Raw genomic sequence first — 19,751 nt, 5'->3', positions numbered from 1 at the left:
CTTCCCTGACCTCCTCACTCCACCGCCCCCCACACCCATTAATTGCCGCCTCCTCTTCTTCCTGAACCTTACATACCTACCTACCCGTTATAAATAATTCTCCGTTCACATGTCAGCCTCCCCCCGACCAGACAAGGGGGATTCCCCAAGGGCAAGGACCAGGGGCCTGGGGTCAATAAAGTGTTGTAGTACAATGAATGAAGCCTTCTGCAACCCGCCTGGTCCACGGTGCACGTTCCCGGCTCTGGTTCCACCACGCCGAGGGGCAGAGCCCTCTCTTCAGAGGAGCAAGGTCTAGGACAAGGAAGATAACGACAACAGCACTTAACGCTAAGGAAACACTTACTCACCAAGTGCCAGGTGCGTATTCTGCCCCCAGTGCTTTACATACGTCAATTCGTTTAACCGCCACAACGCTGTTATCCCCATCTCATAGATGGGAAGACTGAGGCACAGAGAGGCCTAAGCAACTTTGCCCAAACACACAGCGGGGCAGCCCAGGAGGCGGCTCCAGAGCCCATGCTGTTCACACTTCTCGCTTAAGGGAAGAGAAAGCCGGGAGAAGACCCAAGAGAAGTCATGCCCACATCCTCCCTCCAGCCGGCAGTTCTAGGGCTGCGGCTGCTTTCGCTTCCTTCTTAATTTTTCTGACAAGAACAGATGCCACCGCAGCTGACAACCAGCCTGTCGGTGTGAACGGGAAGGCAGGTCCGGCCGCTCGTTTGTCTGGTAAGAAAATGGAATTGGACAAGGCGGCAGCTGAGCTGTGGGAGACCTGGAGTTCTCCAGGGGTGGGGGCGGGAGCCGGAGGAGCCCCAACAGGTGGAGAGAGGGTGCGGTGGCAGGCTGGGGTGCCCAGATGCCCATGGACGCTCTGGACCAGCCCCTGCCTCTAATCTTTCCCTCCTGCCTTCTTCCCTCCCCCCCCCCTTCCTCCCTCCCCTCCTGTCCTTCCTTCCTCCTTTCCTCCCTGTTCTTCCTTCCTTCCTCTCTCCCTCCCTTCCTCTCTCCCTCCCTCCCTCCCTTTCTTCCTCCCTTCCTGTTCTTCCCCTCTTCCTTCCTTCCTCTCTCCCTCCTTCCCTTCCTTCTATCCAGGCCTAGTGCACAGACTTGCCAGAGCTGTGCCGGCTACAGGAGCACAAGGAGGGAGCAGTCACTCTCACTGTCCTCAAGGCTGACGGCCCCTCAGAGCCTGGCATGAAGAAGGCTTTGACTTTGACAGAGCAGGACTCCGAAGCCCTGGCTGCCTGGGTGCCTTCGACCAAGTGAACTGCACAAGGTCCTGAGCTCCACATCTGTAAACCGGGGCGCGGACAGCACCTGCTCCGTTGGGGGCTGGGAGGACTGAGCTCACACGGGTAAGCACTCTGGCACAGAGCCTGGCCCACAGCCGGCCAGCTCCTTCTCCCTACCCCCAGCTTCCTCGCCAACCCCGGGGAGCCTCGACGCTCCTGTCATTCCTCACACCCCCTCACAATCCAGAAGTGCCCCTGGAGGTCTAACCACTGTCCCTCCTGCTGCAGGGCTCTTGTCATCCACGGCAGCTCTTTGCACGCATGTGCGGATCCGTTCCATGCTGCGCTCACGCCCCTTCTGCCTCAACCCCCGCAGGAGGGGTGTGGACACTCTGAGACCCTGGTCTCAGAGGAGGGAAGAGCTCGGCTTGGGTGAAACGGCTCCCGGCCCCAAACCAGGTGTGTCCGCCTCACCAGTGTCTCAGGCCTGGGTGCTATGCGGGTGCTAGCACTGGGTGCTACCCCTGACTGCGAAAAGCCAGCTCCTCAGGCTGTCCAGCTGCAGCACCAAGGTCCTGACAGAGCTGGGGGCGGGGTGGGGGGGGGCTCCCTGGCCCAGCCCCAGCCCTGCAGCCACAGTCCCAGGAAGCAAAGTCACAAGATCGCAGGGTTGGGCCACCCTTCTGGCTTAGCAAGCCCCTCAAAGAGGAAGCACATCCGTGGGTCCGGTGTCGCAAGCGTGTCCCCGAGGAGGTGCTCTTTGTCAGTTTCTGAGTGTGCACGATTGCGTGTGTCTGCGTGCGTCTGGGGGGGGGGCAGGCGGGGGGGGGGGAGGGTGACTGTGCATTGGCTTCTGTGCTTTGTGTGATTGTAGCTCACGTGTCTGTGTCTGACCGCGTCTCTCGGTACCTGCATGAACGTGTCTGTGTGGCCCTGGGGCACTGTCCCAGACGGGGCACCTCATCATCATCGCCAGGATCAGCATTGCTATCCCTGAGTACTCACTGTCACTGGGGGCCGTGTGCTTTACCTACGTGTTGTCATTTATGCCTCACAAAACAAGCTTCCTGACTCCAACCCCTTGCCAAGCCCCATGCATACGGGGTCTCAGAGGCCAGGCCAGCTCAGATTCCATGGTTTTGGTCTTTGAGGTCCCTCACATTCTAGCTCAGAGCGATATGCCAGACTGTATCTCCCACAGTCCCCCTCCTCAGCCAGGAAACTACCCCTCACTCTGCCAGACCCTGCTTCCTCGTGGAAGCACCACCCCCCCTCCACAGCCCTGCCACTTCCTCCAGGAAGCCTTCCCTGACTTGCCAAGAGTAGGCAACTCTGATGCCCCAGGCAGAGCCTGATTCCTCAACTAAACCTCCAGTATATGGTAGGTGCTCAGGAAGTGGTAACTGAGCCTGTGACACTTGCCTAGGAGTAAGGGAAGCAGGGAGGTGGCCCCGTTTCCCTTCCTGAAGCTTCCCCCAGCTTCCTTCAAGGATTCAGCTCTGCTCTCTCTCCTGGCTCATCTGTAAGGGTCAAGGTGCCTCGTCCGAAGCAGACGATCCGAAGCTGCCCAGACCCGGAGAAGCGACGTAGGGGTGTGCCCAGAGCAGGCACAGAACCCTGCTTGTAGCTGAACTCTCCCCTTTACCCCAGACAGCTGCTACCCACCCCCCGCCCCCAAACCTGAGACCGGCCACAGCCACCACCCCTCCCTGTGGTCTCTGGGTGGCCTCCAGGAGGCCTTCCTTGGAAGGGGGCAGAGCAGAGGGAGAGGAAGGAAGTGAAGCAAAAGCAGGGACAGACAAGGAGCTCAAAGTCCAAGGAGGCTGCCGGAGGGAGGGAAGGGGAGGCAGAAGAGAAAGGGGGACTGATCGTTTATTCCTCTCTCCGTGTCTGCAGGCTGATGCTTCCCCCTGGTTAACAACTGCGGTCCAGGCAGCGGCCCCAGCCCCTGCTAATTACCATGATTAGCACTGAGCAAGCTGCTGCATTTTATGACTCTCCAAACCAAAAAAAATAATTAAAGCAATTACTGTCATTAACACTCTGCCCTCTTCACCACCTTCTCTGAGAGTGAGCAGCCAACAGGCCCCGGGGAGTCGTGATCAGACCCTGGGTGCCCTCCCCTCCCCATTTGGTGCCCCACCACCTGCCACCTCCAGGAGCACCAGCCTGGATAGTTCAAGCCCCACCAAGCCTGGAAGGCCACAAGGCCTTGGTGGGACCCCAGGCAACCCCCCCGCGTGCCTGGAAAAGCCGGAGCCAGGCCCCCGGGAAACTGCACAGAGAAGCTACCCCTCCCAGGCAGGAGCCCACCAGACACACACACACACACACACACACACACACACGACAAGGAGGACCCCTGCAGCCCCTGCTCCCTCCCGTCCCCACAGCCCGACTCAATGGTCTGCCACACCCAGCTGAGTGCCTGGGTCACCTAAACCGTGGAGCTTCAGTTTCCTTGTCTGTAAAATGGGCTGCCTAATCTGCTTTGGCTGCTATAAAATACCATAGGTGGGGGTGTTTTAAACAACAGACAGTTGCTTCTCACAGTTCTGGAGGCTGGGAAGTCCAAGATCAAGGTGCCGATGAACTCAGTTCCCTGGGAGAGCCCTCCATCTGGCTTGCAGAAGGCTGCCTTCTCACTGTGTGTGCTCCTACCCCTTTCCTGGTTAGTGCGCTAGGGATGGGGGAGGGGGAAGGAAGCCAGCCCTCAGGTGTCTCTTCTTGTAAGGGCACCAATCCCATCATGGGGCCCCCAACCCCATGTCCTCAGCTAAACCTAATTACCTCCCAAAGGCCCCACCTCCAAATACCACTACACGGGGTTTAGAGCTTCAACATATGAATTTGGGGGTGGGGGCAGGGGTGGCTCCATTCAATCCATAGCATGGGCTTTTGAAATGTCTGTGAAACAATGCCTTCCTCATGAGCCTTTAAAGATTAAATGAGCCGATCAGCAGGATCGCCTAAAACACTGCCTGGCACATAGTAGGCCCTGAATCAGCAGTGGTTCCCTTCAAAGAAGGACTGGGGGAGAGCAGAAGGAGGTGCTGAGGAGGCTGGAGAAGGGACCCGGCTCTGGGCTGGGCTGCTTTCGTAAACCACGGTGCCTGTGACCCAGGGTTGTTGCAAGAGCCTAACTGATCTCCCTGCTCTGTCCCTGCCTCCTGCCCTTCCATTTATTCTCAACGCACAAGCCAAAGTGAATCTTTTAAAGCATAAGTCACAGAGCACAGAGGATTCTTAGGGCGGTGGAAATACTATGTAGGACACTATAATGATGGATACATGTCATTACACATTTGTCCGAACCCATAGAACGTACACGGAGAGTAAACCCTGGTTTTTATGGTCTTTGGGTGGTAATGATGTGTCAGTGGAGCTTCGACAATTGTAACAAATGTACCACTCTGGTGGGGGGGCATTGATAATGGGGGAGGCTGTGCATGAAGGAGGGCAACAGGTGTAGGAGAAATCTCTGTATCTGCCTGTCATTTTTGCTGTGAACCTAAGCCTGCTCTAAAAAAAAGGAAAAAAAAGTCTTTAAATTGCCCCTCCAAAAAAAGTAATAAATACTTAAAAAAAAATAGGGGTGCCTAGGTGGCCCAGTCGGTTAAGTGTCTGACTCTCGGTTTCAGCTCAGGTCATGATCTCATGGTTTTGTGAGTTTGAGCCCTATGTCGGGCTCTGCACGACGGTGCGGAGTCTGCTTGGGATTCTCTCTCTCTCCCTCTCTCTGCCGCCCCCCCCCCCCCGTTCATGCTCTTTCAAAATAAATAAACTTAAAAAGTTTGTAATAAAAAAATAAAAGCATAAACCAGATCCTATCACTTTTCTGCTCAGAATCCTGCATGTATCCCCATGGCACTCAGTAAAAGCAGAAGTCCTTATGATGGTCTCCCAGGCCACTTCCTCTCCTGCTCCCCACCCTCACTTGTTCTGACCTCAGATATACCTAACATGCTCCTGCTCTGGGGCTGCCCCATCTCTCAGGAACGCTTTCTCCAGATGCAACTCACCTCTTTCAGGACTTTACCCAATAGCTTCCCAACGATGCAACTCTCACCTGCCTCCCAGTCCCCTGCCCCTTTTACTCTTCCATTCTCCCATTGTGCTCAACACCTTCCAACACACTTTGCAATTTACTTGTTTATTGTGGTCATTGTTTATTCTCTAGCCGCCAGAAAGGCAGGGGTCATTGTCTGTTTTGTTCTGATGATTTCCTACATCAATGCCTGGCACATAGTAAGGCACCCAGGAAATATTTGTCTGGTCTAATTGAGGAACTAATCTTAGCCAAGGCATTCTGCTTCGTCTGGAAGATCTAGTGGCGCCCCCTGGAGGGACGTGAGCCACCAGAGACCTCAGCGTAAGTAGCGGATAAGCAAAGGGCCTCGGACGGTGCAGGACTGGCCTTCAACAGCGACACCGTGTGTCGAGAAGAAGCAACAGCAGGGGTGAGCTTTCTTGTTTCTTCTGGGCTTGGCCAATGGAGAGGGGGCGGGGAGATTCTCAGCTGGGCTTTCTTCTAATAAAGGGCAACCAGCAATTATTTTAAAACTCAAAGTGCACATCCATTAGGATGGCTATTACTTAAAAACAACAACCAGATAACGAGTATTGACAAAAATGTGCAGGAATTGGACCTCTCATGCATTGGTGGTAGAAACACAAACTGGGGCTGTGGGAAACCCATAAGGTGGCTCCTTGAAAATTCAAACATAGGCTTATCATATGATCCAGCAATTCCACGTCTAGGTACCTACCCAAACTAATTGAAAGCAGGGATTTAAACAGATGTTTGTGCATCAGTGTTCATGGCAGCATTAGTCACAATAGCCAAAAGGCAGAAGTAGCCCAACTGTCCATCAATGAATGAAAGAATAAGCATAATAAGGGGGCGCCTGGGTGGCTCAGTCGGTTAAACGTCCGACTTCAACTCAGGTCATGATCTCTCAGTCCGTGAGTTTGAGCCCCGCGACGGGCTCTGGGCTGATGGCTCAGAGCCTGGAGCCTGCTTCAGATTCTGTGTCTCCCTCTCTCGCTCTGCCCCTCCCCCATTCATGCTCTGTCTCTCTCTGTCTCAAAAATAAATAAACGTTAAAAAAAATTTTTTTAAGAATAAGCATAATAGGTAGGTACATACAATGGAATATTATTCGGCCTTCAAAAGGCATGACTTCCTGGGCGCCTGAGTGGCTCAGTCAGTTGGGCATCTGACTCTTGGGTCGTGATCTCGCAGATCGAGCCCCAAATCGGGCTCTGTGCTGGCAGCAAGGAGCCTGCTTGGGGTTCTCTCTCACCTTCTCTCTCAACATGGGTGAAGCTTGAAGACATTATGCTAGTTGATGGGAATGCAAGCTGGTGCAGCCACTCTGGAAAACAGGATGGAGGTTCCTCAAAAAATTAAAAATAGAACCACCCTCCGACCCAGCAATTGCACTACTAGGCACTTATCCATGGGATACAGGTGTGCCGTTTCAAAGGGACACATGCACCCCCATGTTTATAGCAGCACTATTAACAATAGCCAAAGGATGGAAAGAGCCCAAATGTCCATCCATCCACGGATGAATGGATAAAGAAGATGTGGTATATGTGTATGTATGTATATATATATATATATATATATATATATATATACACACACAATGTGTATATATATATATATATATATATATATATATATATACGTATAAGTATATATATATATATATATATATATACACACACACAATGGAGTATTACTCGGCAATCACAAAGGATGAAATCTTGCCCTTTGCAACTACGTGGGTGGAACTGAGGGTATTATGCTAAGTGAAATTAGTCAGAGAAAGACAAAAATCATATGACTTCACTCATATGAGGACATTAAAAGGCAAAACAGATGAACATAAGGGAAGGGAAACAAAAATAATATAAAAGCAGGGAGGGGGACAAAACAGAAGAGACTCGTAAATATGGAGAACAAACTGAGGGTTACTGGAGGGTTACTGTGGGAAGGGGATGGGCTAAATGGGGAAGGGGCACTAAGGAATCCACTCCTGACATCATTGTTGCACTATAGGCTAACTAATTTGGATGTAAATTTGAAAAAAGAAAAAAGAAAATTTAAAAAAAAAGACATTATGCTAGTTGAAATAAGCCAGTCACCAAAGGACCCATACTGTATGATTCTGCTTGTACAAAGTACCTAAAGTAGCCAAATTCAGAGAAAGCAGAATGGTGGTTGCCAGGAAGTAGGAGGAGGGAGGACTGGGGAGTTGTTGTTTCATGGGGACAGGGTTTCAGTCTGGGAAGACTGAAAAAGTTCTGGAGGTGGATGGTGGTGATAGTTGTGGAACACTGTGAATGTACTTAACGATGAGTTGTCCACTTTATTAAAATGGTACTGCTTATATTATGCATATGCATATTTTACCACCATAAAAAAAAAGATTTAATTTTTTAAGGCAGAAAAATAAAACAGGAAGTAACAAGGTGGGTGCAACTCTGAGTCCAAGGAGAGATGCTCCAAAGCATGGCGCGGGGGTGGGTACAGACCATATTCTCCCCTCCCTCTGCCCCACATGGAGCCTTCCAAGCCCCTGGCACCAAGGGCACCTACCTTCATGTGCCCTACTTCACCTTGTCGGGACCCAAGTTTGGCTCGTATTTCTTTTCGGGGCCCATCCATAATGACTCTGAGCTCCTGAAAGTCCAACTGCACAAAATATGTTCCTCTGTGAAGTTCCTTTCCCCTAGCCCTATTCAAAACTTTGGAAATAGGCAAAGTGACAAGCTTCCATCTAAAGTCAGCTGGCTCTAGGGGCACCTGGGTGGCTCGGTCTGTTAAGTGTCCGACTTCGGCTCAGGTCATGATCTCATGGTTCAGCTCAGGTCATGATCTCATGGTTCGTGAGTTTGAGCCCCCTCTGGGCTGACAGCTCAGAGCCTGGAGCCTGCTTCGGATTCTGTGTCTCCCTCTCTCTCTGTCCCTCCTCCACTCATATTCTGTCTGTCTCTCTCTCAAAAATAAATAAAGATTTAAAAAAAAAAATTTTTTTTAAGTCAGCTGACTCTAGAGCATGCAGCTTTGTTTGGTACTCTAATTCCTATTGAGTAGGGCCCACACTCTGTGGAGTTAGACATTCATTTGTAGAAAACTGACAAGGTCCAGATGATTTCCATCCAATCAATAACACCAAAGATTGTGGGGCGGGCAGGGGGAGGCGGTTGCCTTATAGGATATTAACCAATTGGTATCTAATTTAATAATCTTTATTCCATCATTGTTTTTCAAATGAGTTTCCATATCCTCCATTGAAACAGCTTTGTTGGAAGATTCTCTTCATTGGGTTAAATAATATTTTGATTGTGTTCACTAGGTATTGCATGAGAATTATGTTTTTAACATTTTGAGAGTTATACTTTGGCATCTGGGGAAACTGGACAGGTGCTCCTGTGTCCCAAACACAGTCCTGGGACTGCTTGTCACCTCTCTGCCTCACTGCTCCTTCTCCTGACTCCCCTCCCCTGCCTTGCTCCCTCTCTCTCCCTCTCTCTCCCTCTCCCTCCCTCTCCTTCCCTCCCTCTCCCGCCCTCCCTCTACCTCACTCTCTTTCCTTCTCACCTTCTCTCTCCATCTCTCTCTCTCTCTCTCTCTCTCTCTCTCTCTCATCTGAAAATCCCTGTTCTCCTGGGCTCCTACCCCAAGCAATAAAACCAGGTCACATCCACAGCAAACTTTGTTTGAAAAGTGGTCATCACGAAACAGAATATTTACCATCTCAGTTTGCCTTCCTACACTTAGAATTCCTCTTCAGTCTCTTGCTAGAAAAACGGATGATATTTGCCTTACTATGTAAAGGACCCATCCTGTTTATTTTCTTAAAAAGTGTGAGGGGAGCCATCTAATTCAAGGTCATGGGTGTGTCTACACCTCCAGAAACCAACTATCCCCAAATGAGCTTCCTCGTTGTCTTTTTTTTTTTTTTTTTAAGTAGGCTTCACATCCAGCATGGAGCCCAATGGGGGCCTTGAACTCATGAACCCAAGATCAAGAGTCAGATGCTTCACTGACTGAGCCACCCAGGTGCCCCTCCTCATTGTCTTTTTTTTTTTTAAAGTAAAAACTTCCTCCTATAGATAACCCATTGTAATATTTTAAAACTGTTTATTGTTAACTACAGAAAGAAGCTTTTTTCCTTATTTTTATTATTTTGTGTCTGACATTTTACTAAACTCTTTTATTAACCATAATTAATTGTCTTGAGTTAATTTTATTAGCTTTTCCGGTGATAAAATTGTGTCTTTGGCAAATGATGATAATTTTCCCACAGCTAAGTTTTGTAATCATGTTTTCTGTCTTATCACATTGGCTGTACTACGTCTTCTTTGCTACGATTAAACGTGTCCAGCTTTTGAATCGCTGTCGAGAAAAATTTATTGGTGAGCAAAGAGGCTAGGGACTAAGTTAGCAGTTAAAAACAAAAACAAAACAAAAAAGATCGGAGTAAACTGTGTGGGGTGATGGGGGGAGCCTGGACCAGTATCATGTCTGCAAGGGAGGAGCCATAAGGAACAGAAAGTTTAGATGAGGAACCAGCAACCGGGGCAGAAACCGAACACAGCTGCAGGTCCGCACACCTGAAGCCCAGAGGTCCACCCGAGCGACCAGGTACAGTAGGTGCCCCTTCCACCTTCCTCGGTATCCCAGTGATCATTTTACGAATGGGCATTTGATCCAGACCCACGCCAAATAGGCCCTGATGTTCCCCACCCACATGACCCAACTCGGTCCAAGCAGAAGTGAAGCTCAGGAATTCTGTTGGATGGTTGGCCAAAGGGCACCCCGTCTCTCTCCCGGAATTTGAAGGAAGCAGCCTAGGAGCCATTGGCATCCAACACAGAGAAGCCGGCCTGAACATCAGGTGTAACTCACTCTGGATCAGACCTGTCGAGGCTCCTGCTACCCCCGGACTTTCCAATCCCATAAACTCTACCTTGCTTTTACTGGTTAGGCCCCTTTGCAATGGGTGTTCTGTAATTTGCCATATAAAGAGTCCCAGCTGATAATGCCAGGAAATCGACAATGTTTTTAATAGATCCTATAATTCTTAAGAGTGTATTCATCTGAGAAGAGGTGTGAGGGTTTTGGAAAAGTAATTAGAATGCTCAGTTTATAAACATTTCCTAAAATGTGAATTCAAGAGAGAAATTAGCAGATATTTTAATTGTCTACTCCATTTCCACATCCTCACACTTGGTCTACCTACTCTCTAAATGTATTCATTAACATTTTTATAAACACTTTTCCAGCTTACAATTCATCTTCACACATCTTGACTCATTTGGTTCCCACAACAAACAAGAGAGATGGGTGGTTAACAGCAATGCCTCATTTCGTGTAGCTCCGTACAGTTTGCAAGGTTCTTTCTCTTGTGTTCTTTTGTGTGGTACGGGCATGCCTGGCTCTTGCACGTTCTGGACTCTGGGAAAACTGAAGCACTTGTAGCCAGTTCTCTTAGCCCACAGAGAACTGGTGTGCATTTCTGTGTCTCCACTGGTGTCACTAGGTCAATACTGTCCCTACCTCGTTCACCAGGTGAACTCCTATTCATACCTAAAAACCCATTTCAGATAAGGCACATCGTGTGTCTCTCTCCCCGGAAGTGGACAGGTGGTGCGGTCCTCAAAAACCGTTGCCTTTGCCAGATTTGTCAAGGTCAGCCAACTGGTTGTTGGGATGGAACAGGGGAGCTCTGGCCAACTGCTTTGTGGTTTGGTAAAACTTCATCCATCACCGGAGGAAAGACTCCAGCCCCTCCAACAGCCCCCTGGCCAAAAGAACGCGCTTCAAGCTTGGCCAGACTTACTCTCTTTGTTGTGTTGGAGGAAGAAGGGTCAATATCAGCCGTGGCCTGAGGCCGTTTTTATGGGTTTCAAGCTACCAGCCCTCAGGCCATCCCAGACAGGGTTTGGGCCTTCAAACAGGCCTCAAAGAGACTTACAAATAAACCTCAGACAGGTTCTCAAATTGGTCTCAAAGAGACCCTCACCTGGAGCCTCAGATAGACCTTGGAGGGACCCTTCAGAGCACACACCTGCATCACAAAGCCTCTTCCTCTGACCTCAAGTTCCCTCAAAGACACTCTCCCAAGAGAGGCTGAGCCTGGCACCCACTGTCGGTACCCCAGATGGAGGTCTCTCCAGGGCCTGCAGGGCTCTGGGGTGTATTTATGGGTCCAAAGGCCTGGCTGGGGAGGACAAAGCATCCCGGTGGCTTCCAGCTCCATTTCCTGACTCAGGGCAGGTGGGGCACGTGGCTTCCCCCATCTTATTGCTGCTCTGGGGATTCTGGTAACCAGAGTGGCCCTCTCCCTAGAGTCAGGGGTCAGAGGGCAGAAAAGGTGGGGAGAAAGCTGCCCCAGTGGGGTTCAGAAAGAGTCAGTGGGGGAAGGAGGGAGGTAAAGGGATCAGAAAGGGTAGTCCAGACCCTTTCTCTGAAGCTGCGAGGCCTGCATTCCTGGGGGCCGGCTGGGGCTGCAGGACCCCGGCCGGTAGTTACAGGATCTCGTTGTGACTGTCAGTGTGAAATCTACTCCTGTATCCCCAGCACAATCAGGTCGATGGGGGAGGGGGGGACGGGTACCATACTGAATTCCTCACCTTCCATCCTGCTCCTCCTCCGGGGCTCCCCAACTCAGAGGAGGGCCCCACCCACTCCCAAGCCTTCTCTCCCGGACCCCCGGCAGCCACAGGTCACCAGGACCATCCAGCCTGAGGCCCTCGGCGCAGCCTGGACTAAAGCCACTACACCTAGCTGACGCCTCCTTCCCCTCCCACCAGCCTCCAGAATCGGTTTTCCAGAAACCACCTCCGACGGTATGTATCAACCTGCTTTGGAACTTCCAACAACCCTCACTTACCGGGAGAAAAGGAAGCTCCTCCTCCCACTCTTAAGTCGGCCCCGCCCACTCACCTGGGGTGCCTCCCCCCCCCCCCCCCCCGGAGCTGTTCGCTCCGCCCTCGCGGGGTCCCCAAAGCCGCTCTCCCAGGGCGGTCCCACCGACACTGCCCCTCCCTCCTGGGATCTTGGGTGGCATTTTGCACCTTTTCTGCCAAAAAACAACAACAACAAAACCCTGCACTGGCTGATAAGCTCTCTGAGTGATTCACTGGTCCATTACTCTTGTTTGCTCAAATAAAGTCATTGTTCAGTCACCGAGGATTTGGGGGGGAGGGGCACCTACCACACTCCTGGCACCGTCTGGGACCTGGGGCACGGCCACGATCAAGACCAGGCCATCGCCTTCAGGGATGGGACTCATACTGTCCCTGAAGAGCACTATCGAGTGAATTCTGGCCCTTGCCGAGGCCTTAGCTATATGCACGGCTGTCTCCCCAAACTCGGGGTTCAGAGCGCCGGGAATCTGAAGCAGCCATCCCCTGTTTGCCCACCCCCACAACCGCCTGCCGGGTGACTGTGCCAAGGTCACCCGGGCCTGAGGTGCTGGGCGCAGGGGGGGGGGGCCTGAGGCCTGCACCTGCTGCGTACACCCCCTCCTCCCCCACCCCCACCGCGGCCAGTCTGAGCACCTCCCCCAGCCGCCGCGAAGGGCTCCCTGCACACCGCGCTGCTGATGTTTAATTTTGCTGAACACCGAGTCCCAACCCCGTGTTAATTGGTTTTACTCCAGCCTTTTGTGCCTCCCATTAAATGAGGAAATGCCACCCATAAAATTTTAATTTTAAAAGCCAACTTGTTTGTTTTATATTGAAATTCCCCGGGCAGCTCCAGCAGAGGGAAACAGACACATTTTCGTTTCATTAAAGCAACTTGAGTGAAGATAAAAAAGAAGCTGAAAAATTAGATTTAAAAACAGAGAGCGAGAAGCATTTAAACAAAATGAATGAAAATGAGCTGCCGCGGAGAGCGCCAGGAACCTGCCCCACCTCCGTGCGGCCCGCACCCCTGCAGGGAGACCACAGGGGAGCCGAAGGGGCAGTCAGTGGACGCTCTCCCCTGGTGCCCCAGAAGGCTGAACCGTGGACTCCGGCCTCCCTGAAAATCGGCCCGCTGGGTGATAGAGGAATCAAGCTGGAGGGATTCGGCCCCCCACCCCCACCCCCACCCCGGGGCCAGCAGCATCCTCTTCCGTCAGGACAAGCCTGGTGGGTAAGCCAACTGCGTGGCCTTGACTCTACCACTTACTAGCTCTGTAAGAAAGGGCAAGTGACCTCAACGTTCTCATCTGTAAAGTGGGAATAGTAATGTTAGTTTATAAAGTTGTGAGGACGAAGTAGGTTGATACGTTGAGAAACCCTTAAAACAGAACCCGGTATGCAGTAAGTGCTTCATAAATGCTAGCTTTTATTATCTTCATTCTGCTGCTACTCTTCCACTCCACGCTCCTAACACATTCCCCTCTGCTGAGTGCACCTGTCCGCCTCCCTCTCTACACATCCCCTTACCACTCAAAGTCGTCCTTTTAATGATGTCCCTAAGCTAAAGCCAGCTAACAGAGACTAGGGGCAGGTCTGAACTGAGGCTTGGGGAACCCCATTCCATGGCACGATTCTTGTGGTCCAAACTAACCCATTAACATTTTATTATAATCCTTCCAAGGAGAGCCAGTCTCCCTGGGTTCAATCCCCAGCTCCACCAACTGCTACCAGCGGTGTGTCCTTGGGCAAGAGTCTTCTGGGTCTCAGTCTCTCCGTCAATAAAATGGGAACGATAACTGGATCCGCCACGTGTTGTCATGGAGAGCCAATGAAACAAGCTTCACAGAGTGCCCAGCACAGCCAGCTGCCCAGTGAATCGCTGCTGTTCTGTATCGGGTCCAGGGGTCTGGGGTTGCGGAGGTGGAGAAGGGGCAGGGCAGGTGGTTCCATAACAGAGTGACCTTACCACCCATTCCTTGGCTGTTGCCACGGCATAATTATTAATGGCACTCCCTTTCGTTCTCAAAGGTGTCCCTAGTGTGGATGACTCACTGGATGGTCATCCCATTTCAAATCCCCCACCCCAGTGAGGGGCCTCAGAGCTGGCCCCAGGGTGCTGGGGAACGGCCCTGACCCCTGACCTGTCTTCTGCCTGACTACTGAATCCTACCCCAAAGCCCTAACCTCACACTCGGGTCACATGGGGCTGGGAGAGGCCTGGGGAAAGACCCAGGGCTCAGGGAAGGTGCTGGGATTGGAGTCTGTTGGGACTCCTGGCCTCTTCTCTGCACACCAGAGGGAAGTTTACACCACCTCTGACCCTAACTTCCTCTTCTTCCCTTGGTGGGTGGGGGCAGTGGATTATCTCACCAGTGGTTGCAAAGATCAAACCAAACCAGCAAACAGATGCCAGATGAGTGACATCTCCAGCCAGCAAAACAGAATTCCCAGGTTCTGTTCCCGGACGGGAGCAGAGATGGGGACACAGAGAGTTACAGAGGGGCGTGATGGAGAAGGGGTCTGCCCCCCACCTCAGCACACGCAAGCCCCGTAGCTCACAGCCGATGTCCTGCAGACCCTGACCCGCTTCCTGCAGGCCCCCACACCTGCCCAGGGCCCCCCAGTGACACCTCCTTGGCCGAGAGCCACCGCGGGTCCCCAGCTCCATCAACCTCAGGGCAGAAGATGAGCCAGCTACCTCAAGGGCTGCTTCTCGGAAAAGCTCCGAAAGGACACCTTAGTGCCCGCAGAGCGGTATCATTTCTTCTTGGCAGATGTCTTTTCCAGTGGTTCCCAAACTGTACACCAAGGAACCCCTAGCACTTAATGACGGTTCTGAGACAGTGGGGCCAAGTGGGCGGGGTTCCAGGTATACTCGCAAACTCTCTCTCTCTCCCCCTTCCTCCTGCTCTCCCCTTCTCTGTTCTTTTCTCCCTCTCTCTTCCCCCGTCTTTCTCTATCCCTCCCTCCCTCCCTCTCTCTTCAACCAGAGCATCTTCTATTTTACATAATCCAAGATAATTGCTTGCACAAAAGTTTCCACGGTTAAAATGTTGTTTTCAAAAACACTTCTCTGTTCCTCCCCTTCCTCCCTCCCTCCCTCCCTCCCTTCCTTCTCTCCTCCCTTCCTTCCCTCCTACCTTCTCTCCCTCTCCCCCCCCCCCCCCCCCCCGCTTCCTACATTCCCTCCCTCCCTTCCCTCCTTCCTTCCCTTCCACCTTCCCTCCCTTCCTCCTTTCCTTCCTTCCTTCCTTCCTCCTTCCTCCCTCCCCCACCCATCCTAAAGCCCTTAAGTACAGCAGAACAAGGGAGACACCCACTTGCAGGGAGGCGGGGTGCAGAAAGGACAAGCAGGGTTTCAGAGTAAGGTGAGGAGGGATCCACGTGAGAAGCAGCTTGGCACAGGCATCAGAGCCCCTGCAGGGTGAGGGAGCATCTGTTACAAACGGGCAGCCTGTACCAAAGGGAGGTGTCGGCGTGCAAATGGGCTGAGGCGGCGCCCACGCGCAGGGAAGCCTGGAGTGGGTGTCAGAGCCCAGGAGGGTTAAGCAGGGCAGCCACACTGGATGGATGGGCCCAGGGTGGGTAATCAGAGGCCGAGTTGGATGAGAAGGGGTCCATACATGGGCCAGCCTTGAGTGAGCGGCTGTCTGAATGGAGGGAGGGGTAGCCCTGCCTGGGAGGTCAGAGCCTGAGGGGCCTGGGACGCTACAGAGGGACGGCCCAGGTCCCTCATCAGTCAAGCCTCAGGGCTTGGCCTCCTCCTCGGCCTGCCCAGACCCTTTCTAAAACCAAGGAAGACCTGGGACACCTTCCCAAGTCAACTGGAGTCACCAACCACACCCTGAACACCACTGACGTGCCAGGCAGCGTGCCTGGTGCCGGGGAAAAAGCCAGGCTGGGGGCTCGCAGCCCGGCGCCGAGAACAAACATGGAGCCACCATTCCAGAATGTGAGTGGTGGGAGCATGGAGGGGACAGTGTGACCTCTCATGGGGAATCAGGAGCCGTCCAGAGAAGAGGCGAGCTGAAGGACGGAGGAAGATGAGCCCGCAGGATGAGGGCGGCAATGACTCTGGACCTGGTTCCTTACCCTGCCCGTCCTGACCTGATTTTCTAAGGCAGAGGGGAGAGCAAGCTACCCTCGGCTGCCCCATCAGTCTTCTAAGGGCCCCCGGGGGAGATCCAGGTTAGACACCAGAAAAGACTTCTCTGGTTCAGAGATGAGAGGCCTGGCGTCCCAGGCGCCCGGCCTCCCTGCGGTCACCAGGAGGGGGCGCCACAGGCCAGCCCACGGGCCGTGCCACCGGAGGACCGGGCCGCAGAGCTGGGAGCCAGCGAGGGTCTGGCGGGCCCTGGGAGCGCGGGGACCGGGGCAGCGGGACAGATGCTGGAGGAGCTAGGCCACTGGGTCGGGTCGGGGGTGGGGGTGGGGGTGGGCGACACAGCCCCGCGCCGGCCAGGACTCGGGAAAGGGAGCATCGCCGGCCAAGACGCGTCGTCCCTGATGTCAGCCCTTCAAGGGGCTTCGTCCCAGCAAGCCCCGGGCTCCAGGAAGGGGAGTCGCGGGGCCCAGAGGTTACACAACTCGCCCAAGGTCACGCGGGAAGGGACCGGCACGCCAGGGGGTTCGAACCCGGCACGGTCCGCAGGTGGCCGGGCTCCACGCAGCACCCGTTACAAACCCCGCGGCCAGAGCCCACGGCCTTGGCCTAGCTTCCTTCTTCCCTTCTCTAAACGCTCTTTCATGGCAGGATCTCCTTGGCAGCTTTATCATAAGAGCCTCCTGAAACCACACACGTTTCTAGATGAATTCAGGCCCCCGGTTCCCAGAGTGGGGTGGGGAGGCTTTCAGCAGGAAGGGTAGCTGCCCTCCTGCGAGCCCAGCAGCGACCTGCCAGCACGCCTGCGGGGACACGAGGGCCCTCGGCGGCGCGGGAAGTGTCTGCTTTTGCAAACTCGCGGGTCCTTGGGCTCTGAGTGGTTTTGAGTTCCGTCCATTACGGGAAATCTCCTTTTGAGGATGGGCATTCAAATCCAGATGTCCCCGCAGAACAAAAGCCTCCCTCCAAATTCTCTTTATGGAGCAGGGCTCTCCTTTGAAGGAGTAACATCTCGTGATAAGTGGGGTATTCTTCCCCCTCCCAGCCAAGAACCCGATGTTCTGAATGTTTTAAAACCGATTTAATAGCCTGTCTCTATTCCACTTCAGCCGCCAGGACGCCAGAGACAAGGTGCGATGTCACCTGCTGATGGATTCAATAGAATCACAAAGAAGAGAATGTTGGGGTTGTTTTGTTTTTTTCAAATATTTCTTTAGGTAGATTTCTGATGAAATACACATTGTCGAGAAACTTTCCCAATGGTACACTGTGCCGATTCAAAAATGCTCGAATAACAACTTCTCAGGAAAGAAGGACGCATTAAATATACATATGGATTGTAAGACAGTCCCAACTTCAGTAAGATTTATTTTTAAAGATACCTTAAGGGGCGCCTGGGTGGCTCAGCCGGTTAAGCGTCCCACTTCGGCTCAGGTCATGATCTCACGGTCCGTGAGTTCGAGCCCCGAGTTGGGCTCTGTGCTGACAGCTCGGAGCCTGGAGCCTGCTTGGGATTCTGTGTCTCCCTCTCTTGCTCGGCCCCTCCCCTGCTCATGCTCATGCTCTGTCTCAAAAATAAATAAACATTAAAGAAAAATTTTTTTTTAATTTTTTGAAAGACACCTTAAAATAGGGGAAAAATGGATTACACATTTCTTGGCCCTACAATGTGTATATGGAGCCAAGGAGGAAGGCCCAGTGTTTTTGCTTGAAACTATCTGAGAGCTCAAAGCAGGAACCCTTCCCTCACTTGACTTGCACACCCGCTCCTGACCCCATCACAGAGTTGATTCTCATTCTGCCCTGGAGACAGGCAGGGCTATACTTCTGCTTCTGCTCCTAGATCTTGTCTCCAAGATCAGTGTCCCCAGTTCTCTATCCTTTGCCCTCCACAGACTGGACTCTATAGTCTCTCCTTCTCCCCTCAGAAGTATGGCGACCAGAATTGAACACAACCCTCTAGCTATCACCTCCCTTATCCACAAGCCTATACCTCTATAGATGCAGCCTGAGATCCCATTAGTTTGGGGCAGCCGTTTATCGTGGGATTATACTGAACCTTCAGCCAAAATCTTTTGCATGAAAAATCTTTTCGCTTTCCGTCCATGCCTGTTCCATTTTACTTTAGGGGGAGTTAGTCTATCATTTCATCTGCTTCAGGTGCTTTTGAACCCTGCTTTGGTCACTTAAAATACCAGCCACTGCATCTAGCTTTAGGTCCTTCTGCAAAATGCATAAGCAAGCCTTCTGTTCCTTCACTCCAGGTAAATATGTTGCGTGGTGATCTTGACCCAGCCGGCCACAGTCTCTGTGAGACCTCAGTTTCCCTATCTGGTAACGAACAAAAGTGATAAGTGATTGGCTCTATGAATAGAGCTCGTGCAGACACTGTGCAAACATCATGACATTTAATTCCTTACATCAGTTCTCTGAGGGAGGAATTATCATCCTCCTCATTCTGTACACGAGGAAAACAGGGACTTTCAGGATTCGAACCCAGTTCTGCCTGGCACCCAATCTGTGCTTTTAGCCACAATGGTTCACTGTCCCCCTCAGAGAGCAGTATCTTCAGTATGGCCTAGAATCGGGCCCTCTAAGAGCAGTCTTCTTACAAGCTGCTAAACAGCGTTCCTTGGGCACCCCGCAAAGACCCCCAAGTCCCACGCACGGGTCAGAAGCCGTGGAGAGAGGAAGGTTTACAGGGGCTTCAGAAAGAACGCCAGGTGCCTCAACCATGACATGCGTGTGCATGTGTGTGCAAACAGATGATCAGAGACAAATAACGGCCCCAGAAAAATGGACCCCTTCCCTCCCCTCAGGCCTGATTTTTCTTCAGAGCAAGGCAGATTAAAAACTTTAAGGGGGCCTGGGTGGCTCGGTTGGTTAAGCAGCCGACTTCAGCTCAGGTCATGATCTCACAGCTTGTGAGTTCGAGCCCCGCGTCGGGCTCTGTGCTGACAGCTCGGAGCCTGGATCCTGCTTCAGATCTGTGTCTCCCTCTCTCTCTGCCCCTAACCCCCTCACATTCTGTCTCTGTCTCTCTCAAAAGTAAATAAACATTAAAAAAATTTTTTTAATTTTTAAATAATAAGTAAAGGCACTACCAGCATCTGCCTCTATTTCTACACTGCAATCAATTAATACTTATTTATTAATTTTTTTAAATATTTATTTTTGAGAGAGAGAGAGAGCTGGGGAGGGGCAGAGAGAGGGGAAGGCAGAGGGTCCAAAGCAGGCTCCTCACTGTTAGCACAGAGCCTGATGCTGGGTTCAAACTCACGAACCGTGAGATCATGATTTGAGCTGAAGTCAGCTGCTTAACCAACTGAGTCACCCAGGGGCCCCTATTTGACTGCTTACCAAGTGAGCATTCAGGGTTCTTCAGTCTTTTTATCATGGCTGAATACTGCTGGCCTCTGGGGTAGCTCTGCCTATAAAACTGTTCTGAATGACTTTTATTATAATAACAAAGTCTTAGTCTA

At 52.1% G+C, this 19,751-nt stretch overlaps 2 long non-coding RNA genes across 5 annotated transcripts; both read left to right on the top strand.

Annotated features, from left to right (window-relative positions):
• The first annotated feature begins 489 nt into the window (after positions 1-489).
• LOC132673633 (uncharacterized) lies at positions 490-1,807 on the top strand. The gene is made up of 3 exons (XR_009608137.3): positions 490-729; positions 1,096-1,358; positions 1,524-1,807. It is a non-coding gene; the product is annotated as an uncharacterized LOC132673633 (long non-coding RNA).
• Positions 1,808-11,395: 9,588 nt separating this feature from the next.
• On the top strand, positions 11,396-13,963 carry LOC132673340 (uncharacterized). 4 transcript variants are annotated; one of them, XR_013557114.1, is made up of 4 exons: positions 11,396-11,532; positions 11,975-12,104; positions 13,015-13,398; positions 13,849-13,963. It is a non-coding gene; the product is annotated as an uncharacterized LOC132673340 (long non-coding RNA). The 4 variants fall into 4 exon arrangements; XR_013557115.1 differs by having other exon boundaries at positions 11,927-12,104; positions 13,015-13,394; XR_013557116.1 differs by having other exon boundaries at positions 11,927-12,104; positions 13,854-13,963.
• The last annotated feature ends 5,788 nt before the right edge of the window (positions 13,964-19,751 follow it).

The sequence above is a fragment of the Panthera onca genome, chromosome C1 (genome assembly GCF_046562875.1).
Source record: "Panthera onca isolate mPanOnc1 chromosome C1, mPanOnc1 haplotype 2, whole genome shotgun sequence".
In the NCBI taxonomy this organism is placed as follows: domain Eukaryota; kingdom Metazoa; phylum Chordata; class Mammalia; order Carnivora; family Felidae; genus Panthera; species Panthera onca.
The sequence above is the reverse complement of the archived record's forward strand: the minus strand, read 5'-3'. Positions and strand labels throughout refer to the sequence as shown.